Raw genomic sequence first — 20,427 nt, 5'->3', positions numbered from 1 at the left:
GCCTTAGAATTATACCACCTGGAGGCAAGGGAAATGGGCTTTTATACTCCCTATATCAGCCAGCACTCATATAGATGAAGGATGAGTACCTCAAGAGGTAAAAAGAATCTAGCAAATTCTACTACTCCAAAAATACATGAATAATTAAGCAAGCAAGCAGTGAAGTTTCTCAAAATCTCGAAATCTAAGTTGGGATAAAAATGTCATTCTTTCCTGCCCATTAGAACACACCTGAAATCTCTTAGATTTCCCTAACGCATAAGGCCATAATCACAAAAAAAGTGGCCAATGGCAGGCAGAAGTCTAATATGGCCCAGGATCCCTGCCCACAGTGTTCATGCCCTGAGTCTCCCTGTACCCTTTGGGTGCTGGCAGGACCACCACTTCTTCTCATCAATAGAATATGGCAGAATTGATGAAATAGGGACTGTTACTTCCTTGATTAGGTTACATTATTTCAGACTCTACCTTATTCTGTGGCTTCTCCTCCTCTTTCCAACCTTTGAATACTGCATTCCTAAGGTTTGGGTCATGGTCCTTTCTCTTTTTAAAAATGATATTTTTCTTGGGCTTTTCTTGTATTTCTATTCCACCTATTTTTCTCTTCCTAGGTGATTTTTAAATGTTCTCATGGATTTAAATACCATTTTTATGCTGAAACACACCAGATTTATACCTCTAGGTAGGATCACTCTTCTGAGGTCTAGACTCACATATCCACAGTTGATATTTCCAGTTGAATGTCACACAGTCATTTAAATTTAACATATATAAAACAGAACTCTTATTTCCCCCTACTGACCACACCCCCAAATGGATCCCCTCTCATTTTAATTTAAAGCAGCACCATGCAGGCAGGGCTCATGTCAGAAGCAAAGAAAGAAAGAGAGAAAGAGAGTGAGAGAGAGAGGGAGGGAGGAAGAAAGAGAGAGAGGGAGGGAGGGAGAGAGAAAAGAAGAAAGAAAGAGAGAAAGAAAGAAAGAGAGAGAGAGAAAGGAAGGAAGGAAGGAGGGAGGGGAGAAATGAAATAAAGAAAGAAGGAAGGAAGGAAAGAAAGAAAGAAAGAAAGGAAGGAAGGAAGGAAGGAAGGAAGGAAGGAAGGAAGGAAGAGACTGTATCTCAGCAAAGAGATTCTCCTGCTGGCCTTGAAGAAGTGCCAGCCATGCTGTGGGAGGCCTCTGGAGAGGGCCACATGGCAGGAAACTTCCAGTGCCCTCTTGTAGATTCTGAGAGCAGCCCCTGCTGGTAGCCAGCAGCAAAACAGAAACCAACTTCAGCCCTAGGGGAACAAGATCAAATCTGTCAACAATGGGAGAGGGCATGGAACCAGACTCTTCCCCAGTCAAGGACCCAGATGAGAACACAGACCAGTTAGCATCTGGACTGTAGGCTTGTGAGACCCTGAGCAGTGAATTCAGCTAAGCCGTGGCCAGACTGCTGACCCATGGAGACTGTGAGATGCTTTAAACTGTTAAGTTTGCTCAGTTTGATAGGCAGCAATAAAACACTAATATAGGGTGATGCTGAGTAATGGACTGAATTTGTGATTCATGTGATGATTAACATTTATATAAGCTTAAATATACTCCAGAAATACAAAGACTATTATTATACCTGTAGGAAAACGAATTAGAAAACTCTCATGGAGTATAGCATAATGAATTCACTCAACAACATGTAATTAAATGCAGCAAAGTTCATTTTGGGACTCTTTACAAGACTTCATACCTAACATTTTAAGCAGACATCAGCACACAACAAATCATAATTTATCAAGCTACAGAGACACTTCAAGTATCTAATTTGTTAATAAAATCTCACATTTTACATCTCAAATAATTGTCCCAAATTATTACAATATAATTACTCTATATTTTAGTAATAGGAAGGTACTCATTTTATTTTCTTTTAAAGAAAGATGTTTTGTATTCTTTTATGGTTATTCAGGTATGGCCACCAAAGGGGACAGAGGAGACAAAAATAACCTGTGAATATAATATTCACAGGTTCAAGAGGCAGGAAGCACAGCACATCACATAAGGCCACATGGGAAAGACACCAGGATGGTCAGAGGCAGAAGACATGAGGTTTAGGCCACTGTCTTTATTTGGGTTTCTGAAGGAAAAGCAGGGTAGGGCAGGGCAGCAAGAACAGTTTAGTGTGTAGTTTAGTTTAGGATTGGCTAGTCTGAATAATTGTAGCAGGCTTTGCACTATCGGGTCTCTAATTGCCTAGTACCTGGTCCTAGGATGATTAAGGCAGAAGAATATTGACTCCGGGGATATTTCGGAGTATAGATAGGTAGTCTCAGCAAGGGTTAGGTGCATATCAGAGGCATGCTCCTGGCTGGGCTGCTTAGTATCTTTAAGAATTGGCTACCTTGGCTGGGCGCGGTGGCTCATGCCTGTAATCCCAGCACTTTGGGAGGCCGAGGAGGGTGGGTCACTAGGTCAGGAGTTTGAGACCAGCCCTACCAACATGGTGAAACTCCATCCCTACTAAAAAAAAAAATACAAAAATTAGCCAGGCATGGTGGCACGTGCCCATAATGTCAGCTACCCAGGAGGCTGAGGCAGGAGAGTTGCTTGAACTCGGGAGCAGAAGTTGCCGTGAGCTGAGATCGCACCGTTGCACTCCAGCCTGGGCAACAGAGGGAGACTCCGTCTCAAAAAAAAAAAGAATTGGCTACCCCAGGAGGGGCAGTCTCACCCAGCCAGAGAAGTTTTTCTATACAGAAAATTTAAAAATATTTACAATACCAAAGAAATAACGCTTAAATGTTGGGGTTAGAATAACAAAGGAAAACTAGCTTATATTTGCAATGGCTTCATTGCACCTCTCACTTTAAAAATCTATAAAGATAGTCAAATACAAAAAGGAAGAGCCAGAAGTCAATATCAAGGTAAAATTTCTGCCATGGTATAAACTCTGTAGATGGATTGAGAAACACATACTCCATCTTCTGAAGTGGAAAAAAAGAAATCTAATTCTCTACAATTTTCTGCTGCTGTTTTTTTTTAAAAAACAATAAAAACAAACAAGAAGCCAAAACAGCCAGGTGGCCACCTGTCAGTCAGCTCTGCAGACGATTTCTTCTCAGTTAGGAAGACCCAAAGTTCATCACTCTCCCCTAGCCCTCCCCACGTGGGCTGGTCTCTCCACACTTACTTTCACAGACTGTAATTCTCCGCAGGCCACAGGGTGGGCAGGGCAGGGAATGCACCAACGTGGCTGCTTTTGGGGTGTCTCTAACAATAAGCAGAGGTAGCATAAAGCCAGGAGTCCTGAGTGCAGAGAAATCCCGGCCTGACACTCACCCCTCTAGGCAAAGACTCACACCCTTCACTGAACTCACTACCAGTTTAGTCAGGACAAATGAAATGGCTGTTGGTTCAGGACAGGAGTCAACACCTATCTTGCACTAGCAGGAACAAGAATCTATCTTTGCTGATGCTCTAGGCCCGCTGCGGTGCAGATCTTCACAGCAACCTTAGAAGGAACACCCTGTATTAAGGGTTTCTCTGTACGTAGTGGACTGTAACCTAATTGGACATATAAACAGCCTATAACCTATTCCTGTGCCAATCACGGAGTTTCAGCCAATCACAGGCCGCCAACTGTTCACACTGTGTTCCAATAAGGCAACGCGGAGCTATAGCCGACCTGGCCGTTTTCTGTCCCTCACTTCTGTTTTCCATAAGTCACTGGCCTTTTTCTGTCCATAAATGTTAACCAACCATGTGGCAGCCACAGAGTTGCTCGGAATTTATTTTAGTTCTGGGGGGTGTCTGATGCATCAGTTGTTCTTTGCTCAATTAAACTCTGTCAGATTTAATTTGTCTAAAGTTTTTTTTTCTTCTTCTTCTTTTTTAAACACTCCATTCTGTAGATCTCAGAGCTAGTAAGTGGCTGAGTCAGGGTCTGAATCCAGGGCCTGGGCTTTTAACCACTGGGCCATATGGATTCCCAGAATTGGAAGTGCCTAAAACTTCTTGCAAATTGGCCATATATATATCTCCATTTATATCCATTTCCCAATTATATATATACACACACATATATCTGTAGTTGTCTTTATGTTTAGATCTGAGAGCTGGAAGCTGCCAGACTCTAAAAAGAGAGGGGCAAAATCTGTTCCAGCTGTCCTTGCATTGACAAGCACTCAGCCTAGGTAGAATTCTTTATTCTCCATTTCTGAATGAACAGGAACAAAAAAAAAAAAAGAAAGAAAGAGAAAGAAAGAAAAAAACCTACTCCTGGACCATCGCAGTTTCTGTCTCAAGATGGTATGCAAATGATGATGCAAGTAATTAGCATTAGTAATTAGGAAATGTGTTAGAGACACTGACGACCTCTCCCACAGATGCCGTTTGCATCCCCAGCAGCAGAAAGATTTGTTTGCAAATTACTTTCCACCAAGTCTATTAGAATTTCATTTCTGGCCTATTTATTTATTTATTTATGCCACACACAATATTCAGGAATCAATTTATTGCTGTCTGGAGATGACTTTCACTGATGAGGACAAAGTCGTTTCCCGTCACTCTTAATACTGTCATTAGCATGAATCCTGTAGTCTCACTAGCTCCCCAGGAGCTGCTGTTTTGACTCATCATTGAGTGATTTGCAAATTTAACCTTTGCTATCTGAGATCTCACCAGGTCTCTCCAGGAGGGACCTGGGTGTCTCCCTAGGAAACTCCGATACTGACATGCCCCTGCCCCCACCCCACCCTGCCCCTGGACACCATCCCTGAAGCCATCACGCCCCTCTCACCTCAGCTAACAGCTCAAGGTTTTTCTTTCCTTGATTCTAAACCTGCCTTCTTCAAACTCATGCCTTGGACTCCTGGTTCCAGGCCTACACAGAATATGCCCAGGAGATCACCTGGAGTAGTGGAGAGAGAATACATTTTTGATTCAGAAGCCAATCAAGTTATTTGATACAAAACATGTCCTCCCCGAGCCCTTTTTTAAGAAAATCCTTAAAAACATTTGTCTAGTTTATATCACAACCATCTTAGTAAACGCCATCTCCCAATTTTACATAAATGCAACGCCTTCTAAAAGAGTTTACTTGCATTGTTCTTATTATGCTATTTCTTTTAAGTGTCCAAACAGAAAGAAGATGTAAATTTGTTATGCTTAAAGCCTTTATCTACTCCACAATCAAGACAAATTGACAAAATGATTAGAGAAAGCCCGGGGAGAAGAGCTGGACTGGCACACCCTGGAGGCTGGTGGTGAGGGGCAGGGACAGCAGCAAGAGGCTGGCAGCTTGGACAGCCACCACAACCCCCAGGGACCCCAAGCCCACTAGGGGGTGTGTGGTGGGTGGTGAATACCCCCAGGTTCAATCAGGGGGCCCATGAGAACCACCCTCTCCTCCCACTGAGGACTCCAAAAAGGAGCAATTCGGCAAGAAGACACCAGGAAAAGATGGCACTGCCCACTAATCAGGCAGTGGGGGGCTCAGGACATAGATATGGCATCATCAGAAAGGAGGCATGTCTCATTCATTGATGGGTGTGTTAGGGAAGCAGGAGCATAGGAGAGCCAGAGATACACCATTTTGAAATCACGGCACATTCCTTGCTAGTCATGACCCATGGTCATTACATGTTTAAGGCTGAGGAAGCAGCTTAATAACACCTGCAAAGACACACTCCTCCGACAGCGGACTGTTTGGCTGGCCCAATATAGTTACGCGCCAAATGCATTTACACAGTAAATGCCAGGGATCATTTCCTTTAAATCAGCAAAGTAATAAATGTTTTCATGCTGTCAGCCCACCTACATGTAGATATAGCTTAGCTTTTACGTAGATAAGACCCCTATGTAAGAAAAACTTAAAACAAAGAGGAGGCTTTCCTCCTCCTGCCTTCTGAGAATGCCCTACTCTGAGTAGCTTTCCATAAACTCTCTGTCTTCTCACTGCACCCTGTGACTCACCTTGAATTCTTTCCTGCGCGAGATCCACGAACCCTCTCTTGCCGTCTAGATAGGGACCCCTTCTTCTGGCAACAGGTGCAGCTAGGAGACCAAAGGTCTCCCCTCCTTACTAATCATGCTTAGTTTCCAAAAAGTAGTTCTTTAAGGGTGGAAAAGTCAGTTTTGATACCTAATGACCATTATTTTATATAATAATCCTACTCATACTTGTATTTAAAGGCTTTTAAAAATAATAATACCATTATTATTATTCATTTTTCTTTCTCTCCTAACTAAATGGAAAAGGGCTGTCTTCATTCCAATTTCTCAGTTAATGTTTAACAGATAAATACGTTCTTTCATAAAAGTCCAGACTTTCAATTAAAAATATGAAATTCATTTAGTTCAAATTATTCTTTTGGGCTGGGTGCAGTGGCTCACTCCTGTAATCCCATCACTTTGGGAGGCTGAGGAGGGCAGATCACCTGAGGTGAGGAATTTGAGACCAGCCTGGCCAATATGGTGAAACCCTGTCTATACTAAAAATACAAAAATTAGCTGGGCGTGGTGGTGTGCGCTACAAGCTACTCAGGAGGCTGAGGCAGAAGAAGCTCTTGAACCTGGAAAGCTGAATTTGCAGTGAGCCAAGATTGCACCACTGCACTCCAGCCTGGGCATTGCAACAAGACTCCAACTCAAAAAAAAAAAAAAATCTGTAGGACTTTGATTTCATCAAATTTGGCTACAGAAATCTGCATCTTCCAATTAGGAAACCAAAGAAATAAAACTAGGGTAGGGTTCAGAGGGATGCTTTAAAATGTCTCCTTCTTCTTTTCTGGTAAAAGTAGGAAAAGTCCCAGATTCTCTTTGTTCATTATTGTTATTATTATTGTAGTAGTCAGATACAATCAACCAAACTGTACCGAGAGTGATTCTGTAAGATGAGGAATGGACAATACATTGTCGGCCCCATCACATGGGGCCTCCCTCTCAATGCAGGATGAGCTTTCAGGGGCTACAGGCCCAAACATTTTCCCATTTTCCAGCTGCCCGGCTTATTACCTCATCCTTTCTCCAGAGATTCCCTATATGATTCTAGGATATCTTTGCATTATTATTATGTGGTGATGTGTTTGCAATGTTTACAATACTGTGCATTACAGGAGATGGGCTCTAGGAGATGTCTATAATCAGAGCTGTGAATTTTGATCTTTTGGTTCCAGACAAATGGTCACGGATATGTGTTCATCCCTATAAATTGATAGGGGTGTATCTATATATCTTTTACTTCATTATATTGGTTCAGTGAATTAAGTCATTCCGTATAAAGTACTTATGCTTTCAGCATTAGATATTAATGTTACAGAAAGTAATACATATCTCCATCTTTTTAATATTCGAAGCAAATTTAGGCTGGGCATGGTAGCTCATGCCTGTAATGCTAGCACTTTGGGAGGCCAAGGTGGGTGGATTGCCAGAGCTCAGGAGTTCAAGACCAGCCTGGGCAACATGGTAAAACCACATCTCTACTAAAATATAAAAAATCAGCCAGGCGTGGTGGTGCACACCTGTAATCTCAGCTACTCGGGAGGCTGAGGTGGAAAGATTGCTTGAGCCCAGGAAGTGGAGGTTGCAGTGAGCCAAGATCACACCACTGCACTCCAGCCTGGGCAACACAGTGAGACTCTGTCTCCAAAAAGAAAAAAAAAAAAAGCAAATCTAGTATGGAGTACTTTTCAACTTTTAGATATAAGCCAAAAATTTGGGATGAAAGTAGAAGGGTAAGAATAAGACATAAGACAGAACTTGCTTTATTGGGCACCCTCTGTTGAGGGCTGTGCATTTGGACAGTGAGCCAGGGGCTGGGCTCACAGTGCTTAGCGTCCACTTCTCCAATGGCTCTGTCCAAACATGCAGGTTGTAGGTCAGGCTGTCTCTTACACAATCATATACCCATTATTTGCAGAAAGGATTAGGGTGAGGGAGGACAAGGAGAGAGAGAGGGAGAAATAAGGCATATCTCAGAACCACCCTTCAGAAAAAAACCTTACTCAACTCCAGAAGACCCAGGGCCAGATTAACCTCCTTTAAAGTGCCAGGGGAGAGGGCAGACCCATCTCCCGGGAGGACTATGGAATCAGCATTGACTTCTGTCCAAAGCCTCAGGACCAAACACTGGAAGGTTAATGGGTGGCTAAGCTGGTGAAGGTCAGACCCCTTACCTGGTTCACATAAGGCAATTGTAAAACACGTTCTAGATTATTCCATAACTTGGTTGACATGAGGGCCTTTTTTGAGGCGTGCATGAGGATGTTATGGATATTATCAAAAGTCCCTAAAGCTAGCCAAGTGATATCATTGAATTAGTAGAAAACAGTACCTCCTAGATAAACATAGCAGTCTCTGGATGATCTAAAGTTAAAATAATGAAAAATAATGGCAGCTCTCACTTATAAACCCCTTTCCTAATTCTGGATATTGACCTAAATTTGCTGATATTAACCTAAATTATCGTCAGAATAATTCTATTAGGTGGGCAGGGGAGAGCAGAGGAGAGGATAGCTATGCCAGCTATCACTCACCACAACCTGAATGCACATCCAGAGTTAATTGGATGATAAGAATAATTGCTTTCATCTCTTGGGCACATCTCATGTACCCCATGTTACCCAGGAAGCAACTGTGACCCAGAGACCCTAAGCAATTCCCCTGAGGCCATGCAGACACTAAAGACCAGAGCAGATGCCATCCCAGGGCATCAGACTCCTATGCCCAACCTCCTAAGGAACATGGGGCCCATTTCAACGTGGATGCTCAGAAAGGTTCCGACTCCCATGCTGGGCACAAACAGGCTCCACCACCTACAAAAAAGAGAACCAAGGGCACTGTTCATTTTGAAGAAAGCCAAATTCTTCCATTTGAAGAGCACTTCTTTATTCTGATAGTGTCCTTTCTAACCTTTTCTTTCTAGTAGAATGTCCTTTCTTTGGTAAATTGGTGGTGCTAAGAAAAGGTAGTTTGTTTATCTTAACATCATTTTTAAAGCAAAACTTTGTCAACATATATGGTCTCGAAAATATATATATCTGTACAAATTATTGTGAGCCACATTATCCTAGGGTCTGTCAGTGACCCATCTAGCATCTGTGCCCCACCTATGTGTTGGCAAAGGAAGGATGGTGACAAGGGCCCAGCACCAGGGAAGGGGGAGAAGATGCCCCCTGTGTCCTGGCCACAGGGCAGTTCTCACCTGGTCTTTCTCCATTAGTGCTTGGTCAGGGAGTAAGGCTTATGCTTTACATCCCCACTCTTGGGACTTGGTGCCCAGGTTCCTACTCTTTGCTCAGAAGCAAGTGGCCTCACCTGTTGGACAGCAGATGTCCCCAGAAGATGTGTCAGTGGAGTCTATACTCTGGAAAGCTAAGTACTGAGCTGTCCCTCTGTCCCTATTGCTCTCTTGGGACAACCTGAAGTTCATTCTTGCTTTGGGGCTGGGAGTATTTTGCCTTCTTCCTCTTTCCAGCAGCCTCCCCCTTCCTTTGCTTGTTCTCTAGTCTTTGACAATGGAAAATGGCTTCTGCAAGAATCTTTTCACTTTATGCCCAGGTGTCTTCCTTCAGAGGTTTCTTTGGGTCTTTGCCTCAAGTTTGAGACCGGGGTGGCCTGGGGGACCCGGGGGAGAGCAGAGGAGAAGATAGCTATGCCAGCTATCACCCACAACAACCTAAATGCACATCTAGAGTTAATTGGATGATAAGAATAATTGCCTTCATCTCTTGAGCACTCACCCATTATGGGGTGAAGGGCTGGGCGGAAGTCACTGAGTCCCAACAACCCTTCGAGGGAAGTTTTATTATTCTGCTTTTATAGAATGAGAAGAATGAGATATAGTGAGTCTGAGTAAATTTTTCCAAAGCATCATAGTTGGTGAATTAGGCTCTGTCTAACTCCAGATCCATCTAACTCCAAAGCCAGTGGGTCTCATTCTATGTGTACCGCCACCATCACCAGTGAGCAACCCTCCTCCTTCCACCTGGAGACAGGTCCCTTATGCACAACAAGCTGCAGCTCTTCGAGGGTCTCTCAGCAAGATGAGCTCTGCCCCTGTTACCACAGAGCTCTTCCACAGAGAGGATTTCCATGGTGAGAAAAATCACAGACCCTGTGCCAAATTCCAGATGCTTCAATGGGCAAGAAGTATCCAAAGGAAAGAGACCTCCCTTGGCTTCCATCCATCTGCACGGTGAACCTGGCCTTGTAAAAGCCTCTCTGCATTTTAAAAATCCTTGCCATATGCCACCAAAGAATCACAGACTTTGGGATTTCTTGCTATCAGAATAGACACCACTTACCTGTTCTGTCCACCTGCCTTCAGGCCCCTCAGTGGAGAGCTTACTTTTTACCTGAGACTTGAATGCAGTTTTTGGCTCATGTCACCTGTGATTCCTTCCATAGGACCTGCCGGGGGCCTTCACATAGACATGGAATAAAGTAGAAAGATCGAGCCTCCCATCCAGGCAGTCTGAAAATATCACCTGGATCCTGGGAGCCTGTACGTTAGAGCAAGCCTCAGACTCCACCTTCCTAGCCAGGGGTCTATGGGGATTAAATCCAGAGCACAGACCCCAAATCTACACCTCAGAACACCTGGAGATAGGGTATTTGGGCCATGGGTAACAATTAAATCAGAACATAGAAAACAATTCAAGGCCAATTGTAAGATGTCAAAGAACTTTGAATTTCAGATTTTCAATAGGTTGAATATAGTTATCAAGGATGCATCATTTTAGCATTTCTTCATGTCTACCATTACATCAATAAGAAAATCAGTTGTGTAAAAAGCTACTTGATGATACAAGGAGTTTCTATCTGGAAAAACAATTCTAAAAATTTCCAGGAAATTAGAAATAAAATGCCTGAAATAACTGAAATAATAATAATTTTGGACTAGAGCTCTTTAAAATAAAACTGTAGCTAATAAATTATTATCTACTCACTCAAAATAAGTTTCAAGAAAGGATAAAATATACCTGAAAATTAGAGTTGAAAATATTTATTTCTTGTAAACCTGTGATTGCCAGTAATAAGTTTTTGTTTTCCCAAAAAAAGAAAAAAACAAACCTTTTGTGAATTATTAGAAATTTACCAAAGGTTAAAGGAGAAGAAAGAGCTCTAATGATGAGCTCAATTTGATTTCTATAAAAATATACAAAGTTCTATAATCAATCATAGCATATCTATTATTTGCTAATGCTGTGTAGCAAATTACCACAAAACACAGTGGCTTAAAGTAACCACAGTCATTTTTTATCTCTCTTGGATTCTGTGGGTCATCAATTCAAGAGCAGCTTGATTTTATGATTCTGGCTCTGAGTTTCTCACGGAGCTGAGTCAGATTTCAACTGGAGCTGCCATCATCCGAAGGCTTGATGGGGGCTGGAGAATCCAATTCCAAGATGGCTCACTCATATGCCTGGCAGGCCAGTTTTGGCAAGTCCTCTTCTCCCCACGTGGACTTCACCATAGGGTTATTTGAGTGTCCTCACAACCTGATGCTAGCCTCCCCCAGGGCAAGTGACCCCTGAGAGCAAGGTGAAACCTGAAATACCTCCTATGTCCCAGCCCCAGAGTTCACACATTGTCACTTCTGCCATATACTATGAGGCACAAAAAACCAACACCAATTCAGTGTGGGTGGGGATACAAAAGGCGTAAGAAATGAGAATGATTAAGGGCCATCTTGTAGCTAGTTATTACAGAACATTATGGACTAAGATATCATGGGTGGGATCATCATTATCTAAGCATATAAGATAACACACAATAATATATCTTTTAGTGCAATGAATTAACAGCAGCCAATCTAGTACTTTATATTTTCTATGGCTATTTTACTAAAAGCAATGTTGCTATTTTTTCATTAATAAATAGGTAAACAAAATAATGATAAAAGTATTTTTACCAATCATAAAAGTATTTCTACAAAAAATCAAAATTCATTTTGATAAAATGTGGCATGGCCTGTGATAGAACGGGCAAAAGACCAGGCTATGCAAATACAAAGAAGTCTTAGCAAACTTCCTGAAATAAATGCCAATCACTGTATGCATATGATCACCATGCATATGTGTATGTGTATACATAAATATATGTACCTACACCTATAATATATCTGTATATTTTTATGCTTAGAGTTTGAGGTTTTTGAAGATTTGAATTATTTACAAAATGATATCACTATTGTTGTGTTACTTAGGATTAGTTTATGTTATATATAACAAAAAAATAGACTGGGCGCCGTGGCTTACGCCTGTAATCCCAGGACTTTGGGAAGCCAAGGTGGGTGGATCACCTGAGATCAGGAGTTCAACATCAGCCTGGCCAACATGGCAAAACCTCATCCCTACTAAAAATACAAGAAAATTACCCAGGCGTGGTGGCAGGCACCTGTAATCCCAGCTGCTCAGAAGGCTGAGGCAGGAAAATCACTTGAACCTGGGAGACGGAGGTTGCAGTGAGCCGATATCATGGCACTGCACTCCAGCCTGGGCAACAAGAATGAAACTCCATCTCTCTCTCTCTCTCTCTCTCTATATATATATATATATGTGTGTGTGTGTGTGTGTGTGTGTGTGTGTGCGCGTACGCGTATATATATATATATGTTTTAGCCAGTATATTATATATATGTGTGTATATATGTCTATATATGTGTGTACATATATACATATACACACACACATATATGTATATATATAGACGTATATATATGTGTGTATATATGTGTGTATGTGTGTGTATGTGTGTGTGTATATATACATATATATACATATACACACATACACACATATATGTATATATGTATATATACATATATGTGTGTATACCTACATATATATATACACACACACATATATATAATATAGTGGCTAAAACAAAATAGAAGATTTTCTCTCTTCCTTAAGAGAAAGCAAGAGGTCAGCACAAGGTTGATAAAGTAGCTCCATAGTCATTAAGGACCCAAGCTCTTTCTCTCTTTCTACCCTTCAAATGTATGGTTTCCATTCTCATGTTTGTTTCATCGTGCAAGCTGGCTACTGGAGCTCCATCAGTCTGAATTCTAGGCTATGAGGAAGAAGGAGAAAGAAGAGAAGCCAAAAGAGGACACAGCTCCCAGTGGGGCCAGTTGACTTTAAGGAGTTTCTCAAAAGTCCCACACGATGCTTCTGCTTATGTCGCGTTGACTGGGACTTAATCACATAGTCTTACCCACATGCAAGGGCAGTTGGGAAATGTAGTCTTTATTCCAACCAGCTAACGTTAGGGTTATTTCTCTGGTTCTCTTAAAAAAGGACAAGAAAATGGATCTTGCATAGGAAAATAGCAATCACTCCCAAGTTGTCAATTTTTATAAGACATGATTTACATTGCAGTAGGTATTGAGTAGATTTTTAAGTATTTGAAATACTGGAAGTTTGTGAAACAAATGTACTAAACAATTCCTCAATGATACGAGTTTATAGACATTTGTCTAAATTTAAATTATCATATTTTTACCAAGTGAGTGTTACACACTTTTAAAAATATGCTTCAAAGTGAAATGAAGGATTTTCTTTTTCAAAGGAAACAAAAATACTGTTGTTATAATTTCAGAGAAATGATGAAAGTTTCAAAGAAGCTTGGAAGGAGTAAAGGGGTTATGCCAAAATTAATTTCTGACGGGTTTTGAAACAAAAATAACCTTCCCAGTTGAAGAGTTGAAATATTAAAAAGGAAGATACCGGGACAAGAATGACTTAATCTTACATGCTAATCTGCCATGTCACTTCTAACTAACCCCAAGTCTGGGAATGCCTCCAAAATGTTGTTGATAAATTACTCTTTATGCAGGAACACCTATTCACCATAAGTTTTCTTCCAAACAACCCTTGATGTTGTTGCAGAAATCATAGGCTGTGATACCTTAGCCACCTACACATTCCTTCCAGAGCACGTATCCTTTTTCCCCAAACACAATCCCTGGGTCTAGGGGGTTATGGTGTGGCAATCTACCTGTCTTGTGGCCACCCAAGACCACACTTCTAACTCTAAGTTCTCCCACTGAATCATCCCATACTGACAAACAGGATTTGTCTACCTTTCCCTTCGGTCTCTCAGCTCCTTCAGCATTTTGGGGGGTTACTTTGCATATACGGCTGTTTTACAAAACAGAAGTATTTCATAGGAATGATGATTGCAGTGATGTGGTTGATGTGTTAAGAGAACAGTAAAAATCAGTGTACAGAACCAACATTTGCGTATATAAAACAAAATTTTAATTTTTATGGTAACTTAGAGAAAAAGATAAAAATTAGAGCCATATTTAAATGAAAGGAGTCATTATATGTAATATAAAAAATCAAATATGTGTGAGAATTTTACAGATTCATTGCAAAACCTCATTCCGGAAGTTCAATATACTTGAAGCTCTCAAATTACTTTTCTGTTGCTATCTAGCTAAGTAATCTTGGCTGTTTGTTAGATGGTCTTCGAAAGAAAGTTATTGGGTCATCAGCACTATTAGATATTGGGCTGACCTAGCCCATCACTAGAGTGAGGGTAAGGGGCTCATTTCCAATTCTTATTTACCTAGAAATATACTTAAATATCTCAAGGGGAAAAATAGACTCGAGGCTCAGTGGCCTGTGACAGGTTCCTATCAAGCAGAATTTGTAACCAAATTCATGGAGCCTGAAGGACTCTGTTGGTGTACAAAATTTGACTGCTAAAACTGTGAAAGGGTAATGGTTTATTAACGTAATTACCCTATGAGAATTTTACAGTTCAATTGCTGTGTTAAAATTAGAAATGTAAGACGTAACTCTAAGGTTTATCCTGTGTTTATAATTGGGTCTCTTTCCTTCTTTCTATGATGTTAAATTTTAAATATTAAAAGGTTGTTTTATGACAATATTCTATTTTGTTCAAAACAAATACATGGACATTTCTGCTTCTGGCCAAGATGGAGTAACAGCGACCTTCCTGTCTTAAACAACTAGAGAATGGTAAAAATAATGTTTTCTATAAACTGGGTGATTTAAAAAGTTCAGGGGCCTGTAGAGAAGATAAGTAAATAATTACCTAAGGTTTCTCCAGCTCACTGTCTAGAAGAAGTTTTCAAGATTCAGCAAAGGGAAGAGAATCCAAACAGAGCCTGGTAGTCTCCCCGAGTTGAGAAAAAGAAATTGAAGTTTGGTCAAGATGGCAAGAATTTTCACGGCAAAATACTGGAGAGGAGAGAGCTACAAAGAGAGACTGAGAGTTCTGGAGATTGCCAGAGAAGAGCCTTCAAATCTTTGGCTGAGAGTTCATCTGTGAATACAGGAGAGGCAGTTATCTGAGTCTGGCACAAAGTCACCAGAAAGTAGAATGCAGAACAATTCTCTGAGCTCACCCAGAGCTGGAAATAGTCTGTGTTCCCACCATCCAGAAAGACTTTGTGATACGTGAGGCATTGGGCAAAACCCTCAGAGAATTGCTTTCCTCGTGGGGCTAGGAACTAGACCTAGATTAAAAGTTGCACTGAACAAGCCCTAACAAAGCTTAAAAGCAAGCCTTAAAACATCTGACTCCAAGTAACTTAACTAAGTGATAAAACAAAATTAAACACCAGTAAAGAATTCAAAAAATCTAGCACTTGAGAACAAAAAATTTACAATGTTCTGTGTCCAACAAAAGTTACCATACAAAGAAGCATGAAAAAAATTTACTCATTAGCCACTGAGCCAGAAATGATAGACATGATGAAACCAGCAGAAGAGGATGTTAAAAACAGTTATAAATAGCCCACATATGTTCATGAATGTATAGGAAAACATAAATATGATGAGGTGAAAGATGTAACATATGAAAAGACCCAAATAGAACTTCTAGAGATGAAAAGTAAAATATATCTGAAGAGCCATTAACAGCAAATTAGACACTGCAGAAAAAGATATCAGTGAAAGGGAATACAAAGCCATAAAAAACTATTCAAAATAAAACAGAAAAAAGATGGGCGGAATTAACAAGAGTATCCATGACTATGTATACCATTAAATGTTCTAACACACTGTACGGAGTTCTAGGAGAGGAAGGGCAGATACAGGAAAAACATTTGAAGAAATAATGGCCACATCTGATGTTTTACAAATCTTTATGAAAACTGTAAGTCCTCAGATCCAAGAAGGTCAGTAAAATAAACTTTCAAACCATTTCAAGCCACATCATAACCAGATTTCTAAAACCTAGTGACCAAAAAAAGAACACTAAAACTTGTTCCTAAAAATGACACTTTAGGGCCGGGCGTGGTGGCTCATGCCTGTAATCCCAGCAGTCTGGGAGACCGAGACAGGAGGATGACGAGGTCAGGAGTTCGAGACCAATATGACCAACATGGTGAAACCCTGTCTCTACTAAAAATACAAAAATTAGGTGAGCGTGGTGGCATGCACCTGTAATCCCAGCTGCTCAGGAGGCTGAGGCAGGAGAATTGCTTGAACCCGGGAGGCAGAGGTTGCAGTGAGCTGAGATCATGCCACTGCACTCCAGCCTGGGTGACAGAGTGAGGCTCCATCTCAAAAAAAAACACAAAACAAAACAAACAAAAAAAACAAACAAAAAACAGACACTTTAAACAGAGGCAACAAAGACAAGGAAAACAGGAAACATGAAAAGTTATGCACATCAGAATACAGTAAAGCCATGTTTTTAAAGTGCTGAAAGAAAAAAAAATCAACCTAGAATTCATCACTCAGTGAAAAAATTATACTGGAAATCCCTTAGAAACCATTAAAAAAGTAACATGAAGAGGAATAACTACCATAAAAAGTGCTCAATGCAAAAGATGTCAGGGAATACAGAAAAATTACAAGGAAAACAGGAAATAAATATAAAATAAATCTCAGCATGGTAAATTTAAACCCAACTCTATTAATAATTACATTTAATGTAAATGGCTTGTAATCAACCTCACTGTGATGACCTAATGATGTGTTGGCTTCTGTGGGCTACAGTTCACAATATCTTAATCAAACATGAATCTAGGTGTTACTATGAAGTTATTTTGTAGACATGATTAAAGTCTATAATCAGTTGACTTTAAGTAAAGGAAATTATCCTAGATAATCGGGGTGGGCCTTATTCAGTCAGTTGAAAGGGCTAAGAGCAGAGCTGAAGCCTCTCCGATGAAGAAGAAATCCTGCTTGTGGACAGCAGCATCCACCAAGCCTGAGTTCCGGTTCACCCTTCCCAGTGACCTGCCCTATGATTTCCAACTTGCCTAGCCAGTTACCACAATCACATAAGCCAATTTCTTACAGTAAATTTCTTACTATGTATCTCCTACTGGTTTTGCTTCTCTGGTTGAAATCCAACATATATCCATCAATTAAAAACCTTTTCTGAATCAATAAAGCAATAAAATTTGACGGCATGTTGTTTAAGAGAAATGCATTTTAAATATAAAGGCACAGACAGGCTGAAAGTAGCATGACAGAAATATATACACACACACACACACACACACGTGTGATATATATATATATATTTGCATTATATATATTTGCATGGAAATTATATATATATAATGCAAATATCAATCAAAAAACCTGGAGTGCTTATATTAATATAGACGAAGAATTTTAGAATTTTAGAACCAGCAATATTAAAAGGGATTTAGAGGAAGCATTTTATAATGATAAATGAGTGAATTGATTAAAAAGACATAATAATCTACATGCATGTGTGTCTAGTAACAGCTTCAAAATACATAAACAAAACAATGATAGAAATGAAAAGAAATTGTCAAATTTGTAATTATAGTCTGGGATTTCAATCCTACTCTTTCAGTAAGCTATAGAGCAAAAAGACAAAAATCATTAAAGCTATGGAAAACTTGAACAAGACACAAAGATGGGCATTGAAATTCCTTTTATGACTTATCCTTAGTCACACACTGGCACCTCTGCCATATTCTACAGGGCACACAGGGCCAACTGTGACTCAGTGTAGAGGGCCCTTCACAAGGGCACAAATACCAGAAGGTGAGATCACAGACAGTCATCTCAGAGGCCAGCTATTACTGGCCTCTGAGATAATAATAAGAACAGAAATGTCATGGGTGGGGTTATCATTATTTAAGATCATAGAGTACCATATAGTAATATACTTCCTAATGCAATGCAAGAACAATAGCAGTCTGACAGTTGACATTTTCCATAGGCATCTTAAAGCAATGTTGTTCTTGCCTGCTTTTATTCAGGAATAAAGAGACAACTGGAATCAATGCACACCAGTTATAAAAACATTTCTACAACACATCAACACCGATTTTGATTAAATGGTAGCATGCCTCGTGATGGTACTACCAGTAGGAAGTGGGGCCATACGACTGGAAATGCAGCTTAACAAGAGAGTTGCTGAAGAATATGTGAATCAATACATATGTATAATTAATGTGTGCGTATGTATATATATTTTTTCATTCCCATCATTTGAGGCTTTGTGCTGAGATGCCCAGCAAGAGTCAGCCCAGAGGTTCACCACAGCTAGAAGCTGATGCCATCATTACAGAGGGACAGTGCTGGCATAGAGACAATTCACTGGCAGATGATAATAAAAGTGACAACCTGCCCCACTTTTGAGCTTATAGAAACCAAATGGTTTTAAGCATATTGAGATTGTAATCTTCCACTTATTCTTTCCCTTCCAAAACTACAAAAGCTTGCTTTTCCTATGTTGTATTTGACAAAAAGCAAAAGAACACTCCTAAAATACTGTCATCTGAGACATTTAGAACCTTTCATCAAAAGACATGTGTCACAACAGGCATACCGAGACTTGCTGACAGGAGGATCTCAGCTTGTGAAGCCTGTGCTTGTCTTCAGCCCGTCTCCACTCATCATCCCCTTAACTCTGAGTCCAGGTACCTGTGATCCAGCATCACACCTCCGCCAGCCCCCAACCACAGTCCTCACAAAGCACTGCCCAGATATGCAACTCAGTAGCTAGTCCCCAACTGAAAAGGACCCCCAAACCATCAACAGTTCTTCTACTGAGGTCAGTTTTGCTGTCCAGGTACAACTGGAAGACCATAGTCCAGAAAAGGTCCCTGGCATCTTATTCGTTAATCAGGGCCAAGCATATGATAGGTTCCCACTGGAAACAAAAGAGACAGTTAATGGCTACTCTTCAGACAGCAGGGGAAATCTATGGTTGCTTACCACCATTTGCATTTTTGGTTTATACCAGGAGTGGCCATGAGAAGCCAGAATGTAAGACTTCAAAGAACCATGGCTGTTTAGAGAAACCCTAGAATATAAACTGCAGGAAGCAAGGAACTCATGATTTTCTTGCCATTCACTCCTCAGCACCTAGGACAGTGCCTGGCACCTAGTGGGCACTTCAATACTTATGTAATGATATTTAATTTCAATGAAAAAGAAACTTTTGCTGAGACTTTACTCCACAGCTCTTTGGACTAAGGATCTGGAGGCTTTACTTATTGTTAAGACCTATTCTTTCTTTTCCCAAATTATTTATATAGGAAAGTTCAAACACAAGAAAAAGTTGAAAGAAGAATAAAATAAACAATCATACACTCACTATCTAGGTTTAATAATTGTTAATAATTTATTTGATTTCTTTTAACATTTCAAATACATTTACGTATGTTTCTGTTTGTACATATAAGCATAAATATATAAATGTTTATACAAAAATAAAATGTATATATTATATAAACATGAATATATATAATATATATGAATATATATATACATATAATACACATACATAAATATGTACTTATTTGTATATGCAGGTAGGCTTGTGTATCAGCTGGGTTCAATCAGAAAAGCAGAGTCACTGTTTATCTGTATTTCTTCATATCTGCAAGGCTGTTCTTCATGTTTTATGCTGGAGCTTAAGGCTCACAGAGCAAGAGTCAAGAAAGCAAGATGGATGTGGAACGGGGGAGACCAAGAGCAGGCTGGAACCCACTAGTGTGAGCTGGGCCTTCACCTGGATCGACAGATGACTGGTCTTCAGGGAGCAGGTAAGTCTACCATTGGTAGACTCCCGCCATTCTTGTCGCTTCCAACCCTGATGAAGTGGGTGGCCTAGTGAAGCCAGGGGTCCCTCCCTATGAAGATAAATGCACACACCTGTCCCAGGAGCTGGAACAGCTGGAGGAGGATTCCAGAGAAGGCACAATGCTTTCAGGCCCCGCTGACTCACACCAACAGGTGAGGGGAAGGGGGAAGACACGGGTCCCTCCTTATGAAGCTAAAAGCACACACATGACCCAGGAGCTGGAGCAGCTGGAGGAGGTCCCGGGGAAGGCAGAATGCTTGCCAACAGGTGAGGGGGAGAGGGGAGCCAGGTACTCCTTGATGATGCACTGGAACTGCCAAATGGCTGTGGCTTCCACTCTGCCCTCAAAATCTCCCGTTTGTCTTTTGTGGTCCAACCTAATGAG

The sequence above is a fragment of the Gorilla gorilla genome, chromosome 11 (genome assembly GCF_029281585.2).
Source record: "Gorilla gorilla gorilla isolate KB3781 chromosome 11, NHGRI_mGorGor1-v2.1_pri, whole genome shotgun sequence".
Lineage (NCBI taxonomy): Eukaryota > Metazoa > Chordata > Mammalia > Primates > Hominidae > Gorilla > Gorilla gorilla.
Note: the sequence above shows the minus strand (reverse complement) of the source record.